This window comes from Topomyia yanbarensis, chromosome 2 (genome assembly GCF_030247195.1).
Source record: "Topomyia yanbarensis strain Yona2022 chromosome 2, ASM3024719v1, whole genome shotgun sequence".
Lineage (NCBI taxonomy): Eukaryota > Metazoa > Arthropoda > Insecta > Diptera > Culicidae > Topomyia > Topomyia yanbarensis.
In genome coordinates, this window is record NC_080671.1 from 316,352,030 (window position 1) to 316,376,220 (window position 24,191).

The 24,191-nt window shown below is 39.8% G+C and overlaps 1 protein-coding gene across 2 annotated transcripts in view; it reads left to right on the forward strand.

Annotated features, from left to right (window-relative positions):
* Nucleotides 1-24,191, forward strand: part of LOC131683670 (atrial natriuretic peptide receptor 1) — a 369,276-nt gene that overhangs the window by 133,920 nt on the left and 211,165 nt on the right. The window contains exon 1 of one of the 2 annotated variants that reach the window (XM_058965852.1): nucleotides 9,015-9,577. The exons of the other annotated variant lie outside the window; for it this stretch is intronic. The gene's annotated coding sequence lies outside the window, so the exon portion shown is untranslated. Of the gene's footprint in view, nucleotides 1-9,014; nucleotides 9,578-24,191 lie in introns of those variants that run through there. 2 annotated transcript variants of the gene reach the window in all.

The window sequence follows — 24,191 nt, forward strand, 5'->3', positions numbered from 1 at the left end:
CATTATAAACATGAAAATTTTTTTTAGAGTATTTGCATCATGGAGAAGCAACTTTTAACATATTTTTATGGTCCATACGTTTCACAGTCTATAATACATTTTTCTTGTAAAATATGTTTCTAAATGATATTTAAAATCAAAATACGTATAACAATTTTGCTACAAAATATAATTGTTTTAAAAAAAACCTAATGTTCTTGATGGAGGAACGCGAAATGAAAAATCCGTAATTAACCGAAATAATTGTTTTTGTTGAAACAAAATTTAAAATATCTTAAAAAATTAATCTATTCGCAGTTCTCGTGCTACCGTTGAATTCATCAGTGGTAGTTTTTGAAATATTTTACATAACCAACAATTCGGAGCTATGGTGCCATTCTCCTCCCGTATTCTAACTATGGGTTTCAACCATTTTTAGCTTGATTTTTCGACTGCACGGAACTTGCACTAATAGTGTTTTACCAGTCATTTTACCTCTAAGATTGGTTCGAAACCTACCACCAATGATTTTGCGCTTTTCAGATTTTCCAGCGTGTTTTCGTTTATTTGTTTGTGTTTTATTGACCAACCGACAACTTCCAAGTAGTAAAAAAAGAAATGAAAAATAAGAAGGTCACGAAGAAGCAACAAATGAAGAAAAATCAACATCGAGAAGATGAACTTGTTTCATCACTGAAGCCATCCCAAAGCCTCCAATGCGCAGTCTGAATAAGAGTAAATTTTGACGTTAGATGCTGAGTTGGAAAAAGTAGCCGAAAAGAAACAACCATAACTTTTAAAAAGGGTATAATCAATCGAATTAACTGTTTTTGTTGGAATAAAATTCCAAATATCTCGCAAACTATCGTATTTTGAAAGATTTTTGTTAAATGCATTTTGATGTAAAATGACACTTAGAATTATATTTTGTAATAAAATTACAGTTTTGTTTGTCAATTACTATGAAATTTTAAAACATGCATAAATTCACTGTTTGAAAACACAGCCTACTACGAAAGTTGCATTCTGTTATAATCTTGTTATTGCATTCTGATCGGGATACGAACCATATACTAAAAAACTAAAAATTAAGTATCAGATTCACGGTCCGCGCACTATAATTCCCCGAGGAAATTTGCATGGGTTAAAACACCGTACAACCCCATAAAAATATCATGAATCTAATCCGCACCAAATTTTACAACCATCAAAACATCGTGAAATGGTCGCACAAACCCATAAATGCACCAGAATAAAGTTTTTAAATGGCATCTTCCCGACCATGATGGTGGTGTTTTTATGGGTTGAACCCATTTCAAACACTATCAAAACACTATACAGGGAGGGGGGGGGGGTGAATTTGGACCATGAGCATGGGGGCATCCTCGCACACCTACCTGTGAGAACTCACAAACGTGATAACACTCCTGTGACTAAGTGAACCTTTTAGCACTTATTGTAACGCGGTCTCAAGAGTGAATCTCCACTAATATAAGCGTTGTATAGACGTTACTGAAAAGAAATTGAACATAATTATAAAACACGTAGTTTTATTTCATGGTCCTGTTTTCGTAACGTAAAATCGCCCGAGGGCCTGCTGTTTCGAGAATTCATCGACATGTCAATAAAATCCAATCGTGGACCCGGACTAAACCGACTCCAAACTCCAAGCGGATGTAATCATTCTGAGAATTTGGAAAGCCCAATGGTGACTAAGTAGCTGATGGGAAATAGTACATGTTGCATCGCCGACTTCCAAATTTCTTTCCTGCACAACTTGCCACCGTTACGCAGAAGCATTGTTCCGCCGTCATCGCCGAGACTGCACAAACGAATTCACGCTGCGCTGCCATCACCGGGACGCCTGTCATGCCGCACTACGGAAGCCCCCGAGCACTCCGACGCAGTCGTGCTACCAGCCAGTGGCCAGCTTAGTCGTCCCGGCCCTGCGTTCGGAGGTCGTGAGGGGGTCTTCCCAACTCCCTTCTCAGGCGAGTATTTTACTTTAAATGACGATCCGCTTCCTGAAAACCTTCTGGTTTCTAGCATGCCCTCTGGTACAACTCGTTCGAACAATCTGCCGTTGTTTGAACTAAGCATTATTTCGGCGCCATCGCCAAGACTGCACAAACAAATTCACGCTGCGCTACCATCACCGGGACGCCTGTTGTGCCGCACTACGGAAGCCCCCGAGCGCTCCGACGCAGTCGTGCTACCAGCCAGCGACCAGCTTAGTCGTCCCTGCCCTGCGTTCGGAGGTCGTGAGGGGGTCTTCCCAACTCCCTTCTCAGGCGAGTATTTTGCCTTAAAATGACGATCCGCTTCCTGAAAACCTTCTGGTTTCCAGCTTGCCATCGGGTACATCACGTCCTTGCAATTTGTCGGGACGCTTGGCACGTGACGTCGATGGTTTGCGATTGTATTACCAAAACGTCAGAGGACTAAGGACGAAAATCGAGGACTTGTACTTGGCTGTTCTTGACGGCGACTACGATATCTTCGTTCTAACGGAAATTTGGCTTGATGATCGTATTACATCGATGCAGCTCTTCGGGGATTCTTACGCGGTTTATCGTGCGGATCGAGGTGCTCGTAACAGTATCCATGGTCGCGGCGGGGGAGTTTTAATTGCTGTTTCTTCTGCACTTGCCTCCTGTGAGTTTGGTGTGGATAGTTCATCAAGCATTGAAGCAGTTTGGACGAAGATTACTACGCAAACGAAGAACTACTTTATTGGAGCTGTTTACATTCCTCCAGAAACACGACTTGATTGTTCTATTATGCAGTTCCACCTAGACTCCATAGAGCGCGCTTCTTCTCAGGCAGATACAAACGATGTGATGATAGTCCTTGGCGATTTCAACCAACCAGGACTCATGTGGGTTTCTTCTGGACGTGGGTACGCTTACCCTAACCCGTTATCCTCGACAACAAATCCTGCCAGCCGCTTACTTCTGGACGGGATGGCTTTTCACGGACTACGTCAAGTAAGCACGATTTTCAACCATCAATCTCGTTTTCTTGACCTTGTCTTCCTCAATGAGAATGCTTTGCCTGAGTGTTCTGTGAGTGAAGCTTCCAGTGTGATCGTTCCTTTAGATAACTATCATCCCGCTTTAGAAATATCCATTTCCACCATTACACAGTGGTCCGAATCCAGAATTTAGGATGACAAAAACATTTGTGACTAAACTACTGGCTCTAGAGATTTCATGTCTTCGGAATAAATAATCTGTGTCAATTGAGGCATCTTTTGAAGTGGGTGACATTAGGGTGGTCCTTATTGTTTGTACGATCTGAAAATTATTTTCGAAATAAGAAGAGATAGAACAATGAAGTGTTCCGCAAACTTGTAGTTCAATCTTTTTCAAGCAACTTTGCTGAAGACGTCATATTTGTAACTTTAATGGTTTTAATTTTACAGCTATTAAAATGTTGTGTGATAGGGTATCCCTAACAAAATCAGTTTTTTCGTTATAACTTTTTAAATAATTTTTTTCCGTCAATAGCGTCTTCACAAAACTTTTAGAGCTTATTAAGACGAATATTATTTATGTAGACATATTTGAGATAGCTTATTTAGTTCAAAAGTTATGAGCATTTTTAGCAAAAAAACACAACCTTTTCAAATGTTGATATCTTAAAATGGAGCAAGTGAAATTTATCTCTTCTTTTTGCATTCGAAAGATCACAATTGATAGTATGTTTTATGAAAAAATCTCAGAGGTCATTTCTGTTTAACTCATTTTATTTTAGTTTGAATATTGAGAATATTACTATTATTTGTAGCATTAAAAGTAAAACGGTCAGTGTAACCTAGCAACTATTTTTAAAATAAGATCAGATAGATAAAGAACATCTCAAATAAAACTCGAGTGTGGCGAAGAGCCCGCTGAGTTGTTCCCGATGTATTTTGTTCCGCCTGAGCCGCGGAAAACCTTTCCAGCACTACGTCATAATGTGGCGAAGAGTCCGCTGAATTATTATTTTAGTCACAGCCTTGGTAGAATCCATTTGGGAATCGGAATACCTTCCCAACACCCTGCTTAAGTGCGGCGAAAGGCCCATGCATGCTGTTAATTTGTCACGAGTAATCAAGATCCGGGTAGCATCCGGAAGATCTAGAAATCTGGAACATTATTTGACCTATTTTTCAACAAGATCAAAGGGTCCGAAGTAAGCAGCAATTTTTTTAATACATCTTCAATATTGGCAACGCTGTAAATTTTCTTGAATGGTTTTCTCGAAACTTGCCGATAGACTTATTCCTCGTTTTTAATGCCTCAGTGAAAAGGCTTTAGAAACGAGGAATAAGTCTATCCGCAAGTTTCGAGAAAACCATAGAAATACATAGAGTAGAATGGGGTCAAACAGGTACGGGTGTACAATAAGTATAAGGCAGTATCTTTGCAATGTTATTGCAGAGGTAGCTCGTGTTGCGTGAATTAGATACACGGTAGAGAGCATCGTTGACGACTATTATTTCGGCTGTTGCCGTGAAGCTCCTCAGTACATTACATTTAATCAACGTAAAAAACATCAAGTGAGTTTTTTGCTTACGTAAAAATTAATGCTAAACAAGAGTATTGTGTTGGTTTTTTGATATTTTTGTTTTTGAAAAAGATTCGGACATCAATATGGAACATATGCTACCGACAGGAAGAAAAGCATGCTTGACGATAGACGAACCAAGTGCCAAAAGTTTATGAAGGGTTGAAGATAGAGGAACCAACCGTACTCGTGATCGTAAATCATTCTCGTTGCTTCCAAATAGCCTGCAAAAACTTGGGCGTTTATTTTTGCTTCGCTATTGATGACGGCGAGAATGATACCTAATCGTTCCAATAAATCTGCATTCAAACCCGTGATCTCACAAACTCCATTCAGCAAAAACTTTTCTTGTCGCGTTGCCATCATTGGAATTGCCTCCACTGGGTAATGGCTCATTAATTCGAAGGCTCGATCTTTTCTTTAACTATTTGTCGTTTTTCCAACACGCCACTAAGGTGTTTCCTTCTCAAAACGTCGTCATCGACCACGCAAAACGATCATGCCCATATGATCCTGCCTAGCTCTAGCTTTCCGTTCTAAGTTTACGAATGATTAACTTTAGAATACCTATCTGTTTTTCGATTTTAACATCTTTCGTTGCTCTTATTCATAAATTTTCCGAAAATAACTAACAAAGTTGATACTGTAAATTAAAATATGTGTGACTAGGATGGCTAGCCAAACAGCACACTACGTTCTCTGCTGTTCAGATGGATTGATACACGACTACATTAGAAACAACCACTCAGTGGGCCCTTTGCCACACTCGAGAGGTTTTATTTGAGATGTTCTTTATCTATCTGATCTTATTTTAAAAATAGTTGCTAGGTTACACTGACCGTTTTACTTTTAATGCTACAAATAGTAGTAATATTCTCAATATTCAAACTAAAATAACATGAGTTAAACAAAAATGACCTCTGAGATTTTTTCATAAAACATACTATCAATTGTGATCTTTCGAATGCAAAAAGAAGAGATCAATTTCACTTGCTCCATTTTAAGATATCAACATTTGAAAAGGTTGTGTTTTTTTGCTAAAAATGCTCATAACTTTTGAACTAAATAAGCTATCTTAAATATGTCTATATAAATAATATTCGTCTCAATAAGCTCTAAAAGTTTTGTGAAGACGCTATTGACGGAAAAAAATTATTTAAAAAGTTATAACGAAAAAACTGATTTTGTTAGGGATACCCTATCACACAACATTTTAATAGCTGTAAAATTAAAACCATTAAAGTTACAAATATGACGTCTTCAGCAAAGTTGCTTGAAAAAGATTGTACTACAATTTTGCGGAACACTTCATTGTTCTATCTCTTCTTATTTCGAAAATAATTTTCAGATCGTACAAACAATAAGGACCACCCTAATGTCACCCACTTCAAAAGATGCCTCAATTGACACAGATTATTTATTCCGAAGACATGAAATCTCTAGAGCCAGTAGTTTAGTCACAAATGTTTTTGTCATCCTAAATTCTGGATTCGGACCACTGTGCATTAGTTCACCACTATATGAAGAAGCTTTAGCTGTGAATCGTCGTAATTTTCGCAAAACTGATCTAGTAGCTCTACGCCGCTCATTGTTGCTGATTGACTGGAGTGTACTACTTGATCAAGTGGATGTAGATGCTGCAGTTGATCTCTATAATCGGTTACTCCTTGACTGTGTTGAAAAATCTGTATCAAATTATCAACTTCCCAGGAAGCCTCCCTGGTCGAACGCAATGCTTCGGAATCTGAAACGCATCCGTGCCAAAGCTCTACGTGCGTACACAAATCGACGATGCCCTATTCTCAAGCGCTTTTTCGCAATATCCAGTGATGAGTAATAAATTGCTGTACAAAGGATATGTGAACCGCACCCAACAAAACTTACGACGAAATCCGAAGGGATTCTGGACTTTTGTTAATACGAAGAGGAAGGAAACGGGTCTTCCGTCTAGGATGGTCTACAATGGCGAAGTAGCGACTACGACGGCGACAAAGTGCTCCCTATTTGCCAGTTACTTCTCGAGTGTCTTCACGACTGATGCGCCAACTGTCATCGAGCTCGACAACGCGTCCCGTGATGTTCCCGTTGGTGCGGTGGATAGGGATGTATTCACCATTTCAGAACAATCGGTTCACTCTGCAATACAAAAAACGAAATCGTCGTATGCTCCAGGACTAAGTGCTATGCCTTCAGCTGTTCTGAAAAAATGCTCGGATATTTTAGCGATTCCACTGACGCACCTTTTCAATGTGTCACTTCAGCAGCAAAAATTTCCCGATGATTGGAAGTGTTCAGTCATGTTTCCGGTACACAAGAAAGGTGACAAAAGCAACATCGAGAACTACCGGGGAATCACTTCGCTGAGAGTCGAGTCAAAAATTTTCGAATCACTTATCAACGAGGTGCTGTTCTATGCTAGTAAGCATTACATAAGCACTTGTCAGCTCGGATTCTTTCCCGGTCGATCGGTGGAGACGAACCTGGTCTCCTTTACATCCTTTTGTACGGAACAAATGTCCAAACAACTGCAGGTGGACACGATCTACACAGATCTTAAGGCTGCTTTCGACACTGTTAACCATGAGATACTGCTAACGAAGCTTGATAAACTTGGATGCACTGCCCGATTCTGCCGTTGGCTTCGATCATACCTTGTTCGCCGTAAAGTCGTTGTTCAAATTGGTGACAATGAATCTGAGTCCTTTTCCAACCATTCCGGAGTTCCTCAAGGTAGTACGCTTGGTCCGCTACTGTTTTCACTGTTCATGAATGATGTTGTTTTCGTCTTAATGCGTGGAGGGAAACTGTTCTTCGCCGACGACTTGAAAATATTTCTAATTATAAGAAAAGAAGCCGATTGCCGTGAGCTACAGTATCTCGTTGATACCTTTTATAGTTGGTGTAAAAGAAACATGATGGTTCTTAGTGTTGCTAAATGCTTTATTATCAGCTTTCATCGAACGAGGAACATGTTTACTTTCAACTACAACATTGCTGGTACTCAGCTGCAACGCGTTGATCATGTAAAAGATTTGGGCGTCATCCTTGATGAAAGGCTAACGTACACCTATCACTTCTCAACGATCATTGACAAAGCTAATTGTCTATTAGGTTTTATGTTCAAAATATCCAACGAATTCCGGGACCCTTTGTGCTTCAAAGCGTTGTATTGTTCACTGGTGCGCTCACAGTTGGAATTCGCAAACGTCGTCTGGTGCCGCTACCATGCAATTTGGAGCCAAAGAATTGAAATCGTTTGTTATCACCTTAGGTTAATTATTTTTAATTTAGTTCATTAAGACTCATTGTCAGATGGACGTAAATTGTTAAATACAAATACAAAGTAAAATTCGTTGCACTTTATTCAAGATTTTTGGATCAATTTTTTTCCGAATACTTTCGAATTATAATTTGTGTTGCAAAATGCGTCAAATACAAGAAAATAAGTCGGTCCCCCCACATTCTCACCTCAAAAACATTAGTTAGAATACCGGAAAGTAGTTCGTATATATGTCCTTCGTATTCCATTTTATGAGTCGAAAAATTATCTCAAAAACTCAGCGTAGGGGTTAGGTTTTTTTACATAGAATGTATATGCAAAGTTTGAAAGAACTCGGTAAGTAGTTTTTGAATGGCAGATAACACCGGAAATCATGTTTTTTTTTCAGAGATGTTCTACAAAATGCTTCGTCACCGAGCCGCTTGCCGATATTTTTGCACAGAAAAATTACTGCATGTTGTTGAAATGATACATTATAACGTACAAAAGTTTTGATCAAATCGCTTCACGCAAAGTTCTAAAAAATCTCTAAAAAAGAGTTTTTTCTCACTGAAACCTTAACTTATTCATAAAAAATTTTGAGAAGGGGGTGGCTTTAGTCACTGCTTCACCTTCGGCAGCATACCTGGTCTACATGTATAACAAAAGCTTACAACGTTCATAGCCTCGTTAAATGTATTGAACTTATTTACGATTATGAATAAACCGGTCCAGTATCCAAAAAAATAATGTCCTTACCATTCGCCAGTCATTATGTGCTGAAGACAAGATAATATCGTGATAATAATTAATGATCTCTTCCCAAAACAAAAAATCGCACATCGCAACACTTCGGTAATTCCAAATATAGATCCTAGTACTGTTTCATCATCCTCCTCCTAACATCATCCTTTTTTAACCAAAACCATCCAAGAAAGCCCATGGCAGAAGCTTGAAGGAATATTCTCTACGACTCCCATGATCCGCATCGCAATGAGCGCGAGAGTTCAGGTTCTTCTCTCGTTCGTCTGGTTCCGATAACCGAATGCTGGCGGCTCGGCGGCACAACATAAAAACAACAAACTCAGTTATGGTTCACCACCGATGGGTGGGGTGGAACGCAAAGCGTTAACAGCAGAGACACAACAAATCCCCCTCTCGGGGAGCGAATGGTAAAATGGCTTAGTAAATGCTGCCGCAAGACAAACGGTTGCATTCAGTCGTCTCTAGGTTCCGTCGCAGACCGGTTGATCTGGTAGCCGCGCGTGCGAATCAAGTTGGTGTCCGTACGGCAGTCGGATTAGGGAGCCACAGGTAATCAGTCAGACATAAACTATAGAGTGGACGATAGAGCGTTGCAACGGTGGTTCCCCTTTGCCGGTTGGTTGGACCCCGTGCCGGCCGTTAAAATCGGAGCGAACCAAAAATGTAACACATTCACTGACCGAATACTGAGTGTTTTGATTTTTTTTCGTGAATTAATGAATAGAAGATGTAAAGGAAGCGAAGAACTAAATCAAAGTGATAATTCCTTTGATTTAACCGAAAAGTGAAATATGTATATAAATGATTTTTTTTTAAATAAGTTTAGATCTCCGTTATGGAGTGCAGTACTTGGTGTACGTTTTTCGTGATTTTGAACCATGTGGTACAATACGAGTAACAGTCACGTGGGAGTGGTAATCATTATTATTGTGAAAAAATAACAAAATCTGAAGGAAACGAGAGAGCAAATTAAAACTCCATTTCACATTAATCCCCTTGCAACTCTGGATGTGCATCCATTAGGTAAGTGCAGTTTTTATTATTATGACTATTTAATTGACTTCTAGCTCGTCGAGACACGATTATAGTATCTAAGCATGATATAATATAAATTGAATTACACTCTTATCATTTGATTGGCCACTAAGTAGTTGGAAGTTGCGAATACTTTTGGTTGAAGTTTCGGAGCATTTTGGTGTAATTCTCGTTGCTGCTATATGAAAATAATCAAATTTACAAATAATGTAAATTTTGGAAAGAAAATGTGCATAGGAAAATTAATGATAGAAATATTCACAGCTAAACATATTTTCAGAAAAAAAATATTATTTTAAAGTCATCAATTTAAAAAAAATGAACTAAAACAACTGTAGGAGGCATGAAAAATACCTAGTACAATTTCACGAGACAATTCTTGGAAATTACTGGAATTCTGTGGTTCCTAAATATTTATGAAAGTTCCCTTACAATAAAAACCTAAATTAAAAATAAATTCTCTAGAAGCTTCTGCATCCATTTGTATTGTGCCAATATTGGTTTAATGTGAAAAAATGTTGATCTCCTAAATCAACTCTGCTATTTTTAACATTATACCATAATTATCATGAGTAGCGTCAAAATCCAAACACCCCATTGAGAGGAACGGTGTATCCTCTCTATAGCAATATACACTACTGAGCTTTTTGAGCCTAAGCATGTGCTTGGGCCACCCCCTTGCCCACTGGCCCAGGAAGAGAATTAGCAAAACAAAATCTGTAGCTACTAGCGGTTTTGGGATGGCATGCCACTATGAACCTTACTGTTATAATTGATATTAGTTAGAGTATAGATTTGTGGCGCAATATTGGCTTTCATATTTCGCCCTTCAAAGCTATGGTCTTGCTTTAGTGCTTATACAACTATGACAAGTTGTAGGAGATACTTAAGCTTCAAACAAATAATATTTCAGCGGACTTTGTAAAATTCCACTAATATTTACGTGGTTATACTAATTTAGTGATGTTCGAAAAATTAATCATTTTTAACTTTGTGTTCGCCCTGGCGGGGTGTGGTTTTGGTCTAATACGCCAGTCGTCATGTTCGACTTTAGACCAGGAAGGATTTCTGTGTCAGTAGACAACCAATCTATTCGTACTGTAGGCTAAGAATCAGTCGGCTGCGAAGTCTGAAAGGTGAAAATCCGCTGAAATTATCAGAAATAAGACGTCCCTAAAGCTTGTAGACCTTGCCAAATAGACTTTATAACTTTATTTAGCACGTAAATAACTATGACAAGTTGTAGTATCTCCTAAGCACTGAGAACTGACATCCAAGTCAAGTTTTCAATGTGCGTAAGAAATAAAACTGTCACTTTGAAATGCTATCAGTGAGTAGCAACTTGTCACTAGCCGGCGCTACGATCGATCAGAAATCGCTATACGGACCTTGCTTGCAAACTTGGATACAAAGATACACCAGAATTTCAGAACGAAGCTTTAAAAATAGCTTTTTGGAAATATTGTTGTTCCAACTCGGGGAACGTTCCGGTTGATTGAAAACTCAATCCAACTTTCAAGGGATGGGTCTCCAATTGTAAAGTGGATAGTTCGTCCTAGACGGTAATGAGCGATCGCCGTAGGAAAATATAATTTAATTCTTATGGTCCTGAAAAGGACCCTTTCGGCTATGCTCACACCTGGCTGGTTGGCAGTGTAATAAAGATTGCAATGCTTATACTGCTAACGTTTGATTTTCTGAGGATGCTTACAGGTTAGAGGTAAAGGTAAATCAGACTGAACTTAAGCTTGCTAGGGGTTCTCCTTTTATAGCGTTAGTGGCGATAAGTGGTACTAGTTTTTGTTGCTGGTGGCGTTACCTTTCGGTGATACCGAACATCCTTCCCCCAGTTGGTGATACAGATTTCGGTTGATTATCTTCAATGGGAAGAACGGAAATTTTGTTGATAGGGCGGCGATAAACAGCAATGGCGGATCCAGGGGGAGGGTCGTGGGGGTCTGGACCCCCCCAAATTTTTTAACTTCTTAAGAAATTATAAAATTGTTTTTAATTCAAAATCTTCCCAAACCAGATTCGACCACCAAAACTAATTTTAATTAAATGAGAGTATTACATATTACGTAATGTACACATAAAATATTTTGGGATTTTAAATTTATTTTCATGCAATTATTTGGAGCATGAATATGTAAAATTACGTTCCACCGCAAATACACACAACTTGTCGTACTTTCATCAAAGAATTTTATTATAATTTTACACTTTTATTGAAACTTAAAGCTCCATTAAACGGGATACCAATGCACTTTAATATTTTTTTAAACCTATATTGATGTAAAATAAATGACATGTAATATCACACGAACGAAAGTGTAAAATCATATGCTTTTAATGCTCCCATCGAGTGCATCGAATTCAACTTAATTTTCAATCAAATTTTTTGTATTCAAGCTTTGTATGTTTACATTCGTATGGATTTACATGTCGTTTAAATTTCATTATTTTTTGGTGTGCACAATGAACATTTCAAAATTGATATTTCGGATCACCCTTCGAAATTTTTTTCTGGATCCGCTCCTGATAAACAGCTGTTATTTTCCCAAACTTCCAGTGGAGTGGGGGCTGGATGCGATCATGAAGCAGAACTATCATGCCGGTGCAGATGTTTGGCATGGTTCGAAGGTTCTTTTTCCGAGGCTGTAGCGTGTTAAGGTAATCTCGGCTCCAGCACACCAAAAGTGTCCACGTATGAGCTGCACATGCTGTCATCGGTCCAAACGATTAACCTTCAGGTTTTCCAATGATGGTTCGGCCAAGGCGGTGAGAGGACGGTCAATCAAGTAGTGCGCTGGTGATATCACCAACGGGTCAGCAGGATCGTTAGACACGGCGAACAGGGGCTGCGAATTCAGCACAGCTTCAGTTTCGGCGAGAACAGTTGCAAACTCCTCGAGACGTTCCCTACGATACGTTTGAGGTGTGTTTTGGCGGACTTGACCGCCGCTTCCCAAAGGCCGCCAAACAAGGGGGCGTCCGGAGGGATATAGTGCCACTCGATTTCTCGTGTGTGACAAAACTGCTCGATGCGTTGGATCGCTTGCTAATCACGAAACTGATTGTAGAGCTCGGGCATCTCGTGATTTCCTCCATTAAAATTCGTGGCGTTGTCGGAATGCAATTCTTGAATACATCCTCTGCGACTGATGAACCTTCCCAGGGATGCCACAAAAGCGTCGGTGCTGAGATCGGATACTGCTTCCAAATGGACGGCCTTAGTAGTCATACAGATATATACGGCAATATATGCTTTACGAGAGTGGGTCGTCGCGATCCTTGTTTGATCTAGAATGTTTACCTGTTAGTGGATTAGCCAGTATCGCATGGCGTTCATCAACCCACTTTGACCGATGTGAAGTAACTCAACGTGCATTTCACGGATCATCATACGCACCAGAGGGTCCTTGTCCGGCAGTATGATGTCGACTTTCGAAAGGGAGTTGTGAGTGGTTGAGTAAACGACACCCTACTCGAAGCAATCCGTCTTAGATGATAAGTCGGAGGTTGCCAATCATTTTGCAGGGTTGTTTGTGCATAACTCGCTGAATTTCATCCCCCAGGTGGACGATCTGGATCACTTTGATTATAGCCTCCTTCAATGTGTGCAATTCACGACGGGCAAATCTCGACGAGTTTCACTTTCGACAGATTTCTTACGGCAGTTGTCGACGAACCTCAGGATGTAGACTATGACTCGTTGCAATTTGCGAATGCGATAAAAAGCGATATAAAATTGAAATTGGTTCGATTTTCACGGTGGGTACAGCTAAGACTGCTTTCATTTCTGACAAATCTGTATCTGAAACTGCTGTAGACTATTGAATCTGATAGACTGCGTAGGCGAGAAATTCAGGACCCTGCCACCAGAGGTTGTTTCTACTGAGGATCTCGGGAAGCTGGCCACGGGAAACGATATCAGCGGGATTGTTTTCGGTTTTGATGTACTCCCATCTGAAACCATCGGATTCTTCTTGGATTGAAGCAAGGCGATTAGCGGTTTTTTTAATCCAGGCTAGAATAATTGTACTGTTGCCATAGGCCATCACGTTGTTGTTTGTCACACATCTAGGAATTGGGATGTGGTAGGGGTGTGACAATGATCTATGGAGTTCTTGCCACTGTTGTGCAAATTATTCGTCTACCGGGCCATCCCAGTCTGCCTTAATGCTTCACAGACGTTGCGCATGTAGTTTGGCGAAGACAATAGCAGATGAGTACAGTCTGAGATGATCGTAAAATTTGGCGACTTCGGCGTAGATCAACCGCTTGGTCACAACATCTTTTGTCACTGGCTTGATCTGGTTAGCGAGGAGTAGTGCATCTGCCTCTGGATCCCAGAGCAGACCTGAGACCGCGTGCCAACAGCTGCTTCAGTTGCCGTTGTGCTTCGATCGCTTCCGACACCGAATCGGCACCAGATAGCGTATCGTCCATGTAGATCTCGTTTTTTTATTATTTCGGTTGCAATCGGGTAATCATCCTTCTCTTCCGCAGCCAATTATGTGTGGAGTACAGCTCGCATTGCACTACCGGACCGACGAGGAGTACGTCGTTCAACGTAAGATTGGATGGAGACGACTACGCGCTGGCATCGCATACTACTCGACATTTTGTGGTTGAACTGAAAGGACGCAAAACGGCGTGATGTGGCAGGTATTTTTTTTGGCCCGGTGGATCACCTGGTTCGATCTATTCATGGCAATAACCGAGTGTCGCGTATTCTCGGATGAACTCAAAGTACTGGGTCTGGAGCTCTTGGCAATCGTCCATCTTGGCAACGGTTTCTTTGAATGGTTGTTGTACCACAAACCACCCTGTCAGATCTCGTTTATATGTGAACAGGAAGTAGCTTTTGCAGGTTACTTCCTCTCTGGAGAGCTTGTGGATGTCCGGTAATTGCTCGACTAGCCAGAACCGCTGCATCATGGTTTCGACCTCCTCGATGAAGACCAGATTAGAGTGCTGCACTGAAGCGTCGACGACGTACGACTCTCTAGGAACACCGGCCACGATCCACCCTAGGTGAGTTTCTCGCAGATGTGGCAGCTTGTCGGACAGGCTTGGATGTCTTGGCTTCAGGAAGTCTCCACCGATCAGCATATCCACTTTGTCGGGAGTGTGGAATGCTAGATCGGCTAGGACTATTCCTTCCGGAAAGTGCCATCCACTGATGTCAATCTTGGTGGTGGGGATTTTTCCAGTCACTTTCGCTGTAATCATGCAGAAGCATGTAGATACTCTGGATCGGAATTTGACCATCACCTTCTCACGAGCGTGGCTTCGCAACTCGTTGAATCCGGTAATGGGAACGTTGGCTCGCTGCTTCTTGACACCAAAACGATTGGCCATGTCCTCCGTAATAAAGTTTACTTGAAAGCCGCTTTTGAGGAGGACGCGACAGGGATGAGATTGACCCTGTTTGTCAATGGCATCTACCACTGCTGTGAGCAGCAGTACGGTTTTCGCGCTGGTGGCGAAATAACTGGAGCAGGATGTAGGCACTTGGTGGTCTATCGTAGTGTGTGCTTTCGGTTATTCGACGGATGGTGGTTGCGGTTTAGGCGCTTTGGTTACCACCGTTGCTTTGGGTCACGCTCTGGAACAGGCACCACATCTTCATGCAACAAAGTGTGGTGACGAGCCTCACACTTGCGACACGACTTGGTGGACGAACAAATTTTGGTCAGCTGTCCAGTTGTAGCAAATCCCAGCGATTCGCACCTTCTCTCTCTCTCTCTCTCTCTCTCTCTCTCTTCTGGGATGTGGACAAAGAGATGAAGGTAGAGCACTGGAAGTTGCTGTGGGAACCGCCGCAAAAGTCACAAGCTGGTTCGGTCTTCATTGGATTTGCTGAGGCTGTATGACTTTTCTGGGATGGTTTCTACCGTAAGGCTGTTGGTTTTGGATTATTCGCTGCTGGAATTTGTATCTGGTACGCGGTTTCACAGTTCTCCAGAATTTCGGCTCTGGATGTCAGTAGCTTGATGGTTTGCTCGTAACTTGGAAATGCCCCAGGCTTGTTGATAACTACCGCTAAGCGCCTTGGCGTCTAGTATTCCGGCTGCTTGACCGGCGAGGGCCTTGTCGAGATGATTCAGTTTCATGGCTTTAGTATCACTCGAGTTGGCCATCAGATTCATAAAGATGGCCTAAAATTTCGGCCATCTGGGGTAACTGCCGTCAAACATAAGAATTGGCGCTTTTAGAGGCTGCTGTTGGATGATGACTTGTGGTTTTGAACCAGCTGCTGAGACTGCTCGGTCCTTTGTTACCAGTAGCAGCTTCTCAACACTGAAACCAGGCCAAAAACGGTTTTCAAAGTCCTGGTAAATTTCTGCTGGTCGCATCCGGGATAAGCGCCATCACCTTGCTGTGAAACCCATTGTACTCCCGATATGCTGCAGACAATTTCTGTTGCATCACTGACAGCAGCGCTAGAGACGATTGCCCTTGATGCAAAATGTTCCGCGGGATGCTCATGATTCGCTGTTTAACTTGCTCTCGCTTACGAAAGAGAGCCGCTAGTTCCTTCGGTTCTGCAGTTGCTTCTTGTTCCGTGTCTGAAAAATCCCTAAAGGATTCGTCGTCTCTGGATTGGTTATCCTCATGGGGTTCAACAAATAATATCCAAATAATATTCTAGAACATTTATAAATTGAAAAAAATCTAGAAGAAAACTTATGATAAAAAAAACTGTTTTAAGGATCCTTTCACAAATAATGCCCTATATCCCAAAAAGCTTAAAAGCTAGAGAGTTCAAGTCTTCCGATAAAATGTTTACAGTGAGTTTCTCCACAACTTAGCTGAAGTATTTGTCTATCTGAATTATTAAAAAAAATCGTAACTAACTACTAGTGGGATTAATCATCGATCCGATAAGACTAAAAGAAGGGGTTCTATTCCAAGAAACTTTCTCAAAGACTGTACATTGCTAAAGTCAACAGTTTTGACACAATCTAAAAAAATATTTTTTGCCCTTTGAGACCGCTGTGCGTTCGCGCAACTATTACACTGGCACCAGCTCTTTATAAATTGGTTGAATGGCAGTAACGTATAAAAACATGTGGCCAAAAGTGAACCTAAAAAAATATATACCATAACGTTGGAAAGGTCATTTCTTCTTCTTTCCAAAACACTTAAATTTAAAGAATTTAAAATCGGTTGAAAAATGAACGGACAAAAAAAATCGTGCCGAAAATTCCAAAAAACTGTTTTTTTGCTATATCGTCACTGTTGTGTTATCTTATGACAAACGCCATTTTGGGGTAAACTAAGTTAGATATGCCACATTGCTTGAATAAAAAATCTCTACAAAGTGGCGCTTTCAAAATTTTGAAATTTTACTTGGTTACGTAGATATAGCGAGAAACATGATGAGAAATCAGTGGCGGATCCAGGGGGTCCCTCCGAAAATTTTTAACTTGTTGAGAAATTTTAAATTAGTTTTAATGTTTTATTAATTTAAAACTCAAAATCATTTCAAATCAAATTTAAACACCACAACTGATTTTCATTAAATGAGGTTTTCATATATTAGGTATTGCACAATGTTAATTTCATTATCAAAATTTCAGACCCCTCCCGAAATTTTTTCCGCCCGTGTGAGAAATAGACCTTTCTCGTCAAAAAAATTTATATGATAGGATGCTTCCTTTTTTATCCCCAATTCGTTACTGCTGATTGCCGCGATGATTTGGTACCTCTAACTATTGAAAAAATCAAAAATAGTGCAAGCTGCTCATTTAACCCCATATTCTGAATACCTATCTTGCCTTGTTTCCCCGTATTTTTACACCATTTGGATGAATTTCCTGTGGGGAATACTAAAAGGATGCCAGATCTGCATATATATTAGTAAATCTGTAGATTTTGCGTTATCACTGCAGATCTTTTGCAGATTAACAAATATTTAGCAGAACAAAGCCTATGCCAGGCAATTTATACACCAGCCTTCAACATTTTTGATCATTTAAATTATATACATACTACATTTCTACGTCGCATTTATTGAAGATTTTTGTAGCAATCTGCAGACTTTTATATTTTTACTGCAGGCTATTGTTTAAATAGACCTGACATCACTGATGCTGAAATGATTCATTCATATACCTGTCAAAAATATAGAGCATTGTGTGAAAATGTATAACCTCACTTTTCTGACAGTTCGGTGTGCTTGTTTACCTAAGATTTGTTTACACGGACTTTTAAAATTTACATTAATTGAATACTTTCGATGCTCTTTGAAAGAATATCAACTCAAGAGGGATGAGGATTGGAACAATGGGAACCTGGTGCCACATTATGCAACCAATTCGAATCGACCTTTTCACACAAGCTTGAATATAATAAACCTTTCGTTTCGAGATGCGTAATGTCACCCCTGGTTCATACATTGACCAATCGGCGCTGGATGCAAAACCCGGTGGCATATGCTGAATAGTAAGATCAAGCATTGGGCTATAAAACGATTGCTTTCTGGATGATGGATAAGGATTTGTACACATTTGTTTGTTTGCTCGTGGGTTAAGCCCTAACAAGATGATCTGATTTATTACTCATTTTTAGGTGGTGAAGTTTACCTGAACTTTATAGGTAACGAATTCGGTCGATGATAAGTTGTTGAAATGATCGTTCAATGCCCATACCGAAAAACGTTTCCATTGGTCAGAATGCCTACCAGCGTATGATAGCTGCAAACATGAGGACAACAAGGTTATCGCTTTCGAATGGAACAATTATTTATTATTCGTGTTCAAATTCCATTACAGCAAAAGTTTCGTCGATTGACGATTATCGCATTGTCGTTGATTTAGCCGGCAAATGCAAAACAGTGCTCGGCACTGACGATAAGGAGTGATAAGAATGCAGAGCATTATACATTCTGGAAGAATATCAGGGAGGAGAAATTATATGTAAATTTATATTATATCCCGAGTTGCCATCATTTTTGCACCGCAATAAAGCTTTCTGCAACTGCTGTCTTGTTCAAATTGGCAGGAAATAACTAGGCAGCGAATGATAAATTGCATAGTCAATTTATTTACTTTTTCGGAAGGATAAGTAATTAGTATGTTGTGAATATATATGTGTCGCCGGTGCCGTGTGTTATGGTGGTACCGGACGGAACCGTTGGTCAGCAAACCGTCCTTGTCGTAATGGTCATAGATGCGACGTTTTTTCTCATCTGATAGCACTTGACATGTTTCGGAGATCTGTCTTAACGCTCTCTACTTAGCGCAGGATAAGCGAAACCGCTACTAGCTTTCGAAAGAAAATTCCTAGCTGCTGCTACTCTATCAGTCTTTCTCTCGACTGAGGACTACAATTTCGGTCGACTAAATTGTGCTATGAAAATTGTACTTCCTGGAATTTAACCTAACGAGATCAATTCATTGTGAGGAATTTCGCTGCGTTCCAATACTGCTTGCCTCTGTAGGTGATGACGTGTGTGTATTCACTTCGGCAGCCAGGTCTTATGTTTTGGGTAATTTTGCTATCTTATTCTGCTGAATAAATCATCTGGCTAAAGCCTCTACGTTATACTATGGTCACTTTAAAAACGCATTGCTATTTAATCTTGTAGCTGTTGGCAAGTCAGTCCTGGCACTGTTTTCGTCTAATCCTGGCACTATACCGCTGACGTCGCACTTATTACGGTGATCAAACTTGGCGAGAGCGGCAGTGGTTTCGTCGGAATTGTTCACTCGACAAGCAGGAAGTGCAAGGACTCTGCTACTTATGCCTGAGCCCCTCGTTGAAACCTTCGTCCTGTCGGAGTGTTAGCTTCGTCCGATACCGGAGCGTATTGCTGAACCGAAGCAGTCTGCTACTGGCGCTGCTTCCTTCGAATCGAAATCGCTGAATATTCCCGTTAGCCGAATGTCCAACGTGGCCGAAGGCAAACCGATTGCAGCAACACCACCAACCGTAGCTGAAATTTTGGCCTTTAATCCAAGTCCCTGCCATTGACATAGCGACAGACGAGTGCGGCGCAGGTTGGACCATCGGTTGACTCGGTGCCGGACAGGGCGAAACAGCTGCAACAGGAGCGGACCTAGTATGGGGTGTAAAGGTCATCAATTGCCATAGATCACCAAAATGCTCTGCGACTAACATTGTGAACAAAACAAACCAAATGAAATTGATCGCAACAACGATAAAATAATCTACATTCTACCCAAACATTTGAAAATGAGAAAAAGGCAAAAGAAGTTTTGGTCGAATTCATTATAATTCTATTTAAAAATTGAATACTGTTTTATTTAGTTTGATTGCGCATATTGTTTACATCAGACACACCCCTTAATTCATTGAGTACGTATTTCACTGCCTTTATAATCCTTTTGGAATCAGTTACAATAATCCTTTATAATTATTTTATAATAAGTGTATTGCTAGTTAGGACTTTTATATCAGCCGGGCTCTTTTATAATTTGTTATAAAATCATTATCCAAATTCCATTGTAATCCATTGTTGCGTTATGTTTATGTACATGGCCAGATAGATAGTTTTTAACTGGGACGGAACGTGTGGATACGAAAAAACCTAATGTTAATTGTAGCCAGGGGGAGCTGTCAAATGCAGCCAAAGGGAACCGTCAAATGCAGTCAGGGGGGACTGTCAAATGTAGTCAGTCCATTTAAAATATGTGAGGAAGAAAGAGTGACTATGCAAGACAAGAGATAAAATGAACAGAAAAAAGAAAAAGAAAACATCTATCCACAGGTTCTGTCCCAGGATTTTAATAGAGAACATCAAAATTCGATTTGTTTGCATTTGGCAGTAGGCCTTTTTCAAATGTTTGGCTAGAAATTCCTTGCTTCTTCAATGAATCATATACAAGAAAAGTAAAAATGTTAAATTTAACGTAACAATGTATGATGCCGACATCAATTAAAAAATACAGCTGAGCGACCTTGTTGGGAAAGTGTTAACATTTGGCAGCGAACCAAACCAAGTTTCTCATACTATGATCGAATCAACAAAAATTCCAAGATCATGTAAACAATCTCTTTGCACTGTCAAAAAAGTGAGGTTAAACATTACCATGCAACGTTCTCCACCGAGAGGTTCATTTTAGTTTGTTTACATAACCAATGAACTTTGTACCGCGACTCACCACTTCATTTGCCGCGTTGCCAGGAAGCCAAGCAAAAATATACAAAACAGTGCTGCCCAAACACATATTTTGAGTCCCACCATTCTTGCAAAGGTGAAAAAAATACTCAACATTCTTGCATTTTTCAAATTTAAAAAAATCATTACAAAATCACGATAGCTCTAAAAAGTCTCATTTCAGCGGAAATATTCTTAAAAATGTGTAGTCTTTTGAATAAAAATAAGAAAAAAGGGGGTTAGGTCGGACGAGAAAGGTCTATTATGAGTTTTTTGCTTCAAATCACTGTATCGAGAGGCTTCCTCAAGTTATATTGAAGTTTTAGCTGCTTTTATGTGTAAAAATGTCTGAGGAACACAATGGCACAAAAATCAAAAGAAAAATACACGAGTTGTTAGAAAAACACAGTTTGAGTTTTAAACTGGAATCATAGCATATTTGGCAAAATTGTAACCAAAAATAACTATTTTTTCTAGATTTTTTCTAGATTCACTGCCTTATTTCCTTCAAAATGCATCTCACCAAGTGTTTATAGACCAAACGAAGCCAAAGATATGTATAAAAGTTAAAATTTGATGATTTTTTCCTATGGAAAATGTTCTATGCACGATTATGACACGTCATAAAAATTGCCATCAATGCACGTCTATGACACGTGTAAGTGCGACTTTTGTTTACATTAATAGTAAAAACTCGCAACATAGTCAACCGATCTTCGTAATATTTGAGAGATTAATACAGAATAGATAGAAGCATCAATTTTCTTTTTTGGATTGTTTATACTATTTATAAGTTTCAAGATATTCATTCTCAAACTTTAAAAATCGTTTTTCTCGAAATGTGCTAAATGGCGCTTGTCATAAGATGGCACAACAGCGACGATATATCAAGATTTTGAGGGCATATTAAATTGATCAAACGTGGTTTTGTGTTGTATTTGACCAGACATACAACCTTTGACCGATCACTTTAAAAATACATTCATTTTTTGTAGTACCGTGTTAGTTAAATTTTTTGTAAAAGTATATAATGTTTATCCTAAAATACTTAAAATAAAATTACCATCCTATATCATCAACGCAAGAAAATACTTTCGTCATCTTTTGAATGGTAACAAATTTAGTTGGCGCATCGGGCGGATAAGTACATACCACGTTTAAGAGCCCAATATTCTTTTTCTTGACTGGGATATATTTATTGACGATTTACTGGTTAATTCACTATGTGGTGGCAATATAATAGCATGAAAAATTGGTGAACTTTGTATCTTTTGTAATGCAAGCTTCGTAGCATGTATCTTGTATATTTTGTAGGTACAATAAGGAACATTGATAACTTTTTGCCAATATTTGCAAATTTTGTGGAAAGGCGATTTTTAAAGTTACAATGATAGAATGTATTCGTAAATAGGTTTGTAAAATTTTCATAAAATATACGAATTTTTCAAATCATTTGTAGTTCTATTGAAACACTTATATTTTTTACTACGAGTTTTTCGTGAAAACCACGAAACGACTTTCGTTGGCTTACTATGAAACGTCTTCATTAGGCAAACGAATTGTTCACTGCTATATACAAAAGTCTTTATAAATTATTTACGAGCGCCATTCGTCAAGCCGCCAACGTCAAAAGAGCTTCAATAGAGGTAGAATGTGGAGTCCTTGTTGCTATACGTGAGATAATTGTTGATCATCGCGACAGTCTCGGTCTGACTATTTAGTAACCCTATCCGTGTCCACCGGTTTCAGGAAGATTTCCTAAACCTCTTTCGCTTCCAGTTGATCCAGCATCCGGAGCAGTACGAATTCGGGCGGGTTCAGTTAAGCCATCAAGAACTGTTCGTTGGTTTTGTATGAATAAGTTTGAGTTTTTCACTCTTCCGGGATAATTCACAAAGAGAACCCTGGTGTGTATCTTCGTCGCGAGCGGTTGACTCCTGTAGAGCTCCCTTCGAGTCGGTTAATTTTCATTATTTTCGGCGCAGTTTACTGCCTCCCGGTTATAGAAAGTGTCAATAAGGGTGCAATTTAACGATTATACAAAGTTAAGTGGCTTATAAAAGCATTTTCGGCATATTTTTGAGTGACGCGAGTGGTGACAGTTTGTGAAAATCGAATTCCGGCAAATGAAAAAATATCTTTTCCTCGCATTACGGGCCGTCGATTCCCGATGCAAGGACAATAAAAGTGCACAGAAAACATCTAGAAACACAGTGTATATTCTAAAAATAGTGAAAAATGGTTTTTCAGAGAAAAAAATTCAATCCGAAAAGTGAAAAAAGATACGGCAATACGAAAAATTAGCATATTCAAATAATTGGCGTTTCACCAGCGACTAGCGACTACCAGGTGTCGCCCCAAAATTCTTCGCCCGAAAAATAGGTGCAAACCAGCCACTCCAGCTCAGTTAATTTCGTCCGCGTCCCTTGTCACCTATGTTTTGTTGGGTGTTTCATAGGCGGTGCTGTCTTTGGAAATGAGCCGCCTTGGATATTCAACTGTTTTTTTTTATTTTCTTATTTTATTGCGTATGAGGAGAGGTTTTGATTCTTTAATATTCGGGAACACGTATCTGCCGGTCGGCAAACTTTTCTTTGGACTGAGCAAACTAATTTCTATGTTTCTTTAGGGTTTGTTTTACCAACGGGGGAACTGATCCAAAGAGCATTCAATGTGCTTAGAGAAAACACATGGCCTTATTTGAGTAGAATGATGACTTCAATCATGTATAAGGTTTGAGAATTGACAATTCGCGAGAGGAATCGGGGACCGGTAAGCAATTACCTTCAGTTATGTCAGCACGAAGAATAAGTGTTTTGCTGTCATGTTCATTCAGCTTTCAATTCTATCTCATGCCTCCACGCGAGTCTAAGTTTATTAATGGCATTTGGTCCTTAGACCGGCGACGACTGGGTGCTATCAGCCTTCTGCCAACAGTAGCTTGGTTCAAGAACCAATGCCATGGAAACTTTACCTTCCACAAAGGAAACTTCTATTTTGGAAAGTTACTTAACACTGCCTTCATTGCTTACAACAAGACAGGCATGACTAACCCACGTGAAATGCCTCGTGCTTGCATTCTTGCAAATAAGGCTATTGACGCGTGTCTCATATCGGAGCTCACTACTCGCGATATCTGTGTTGTCACAGTTACACTGACTGTCGGAAACGTAGGCAAAAATATATATTGTTCAGCATATCTACCGCATAACGAGTCATCTCCTTCTGATGATTTCAAAAGCGTTGTATCATATTGTAGCATAAATGGGCTTCCGCTCATTATCGGCAGTGATGCGAATGCTCATCACATCATTTGGGGCAGCTCAGTCATCAATCTGAGAGGCTCTGAACTGATGGAGTACATAAGTAGTACAAATCTCCATATTCTGAATATGGGAAACCGACCAACTTTTGCGAGATCTGGGAGGGAGGAGGTGTTAGACATAACACTTTGCTCTGATAGAATTT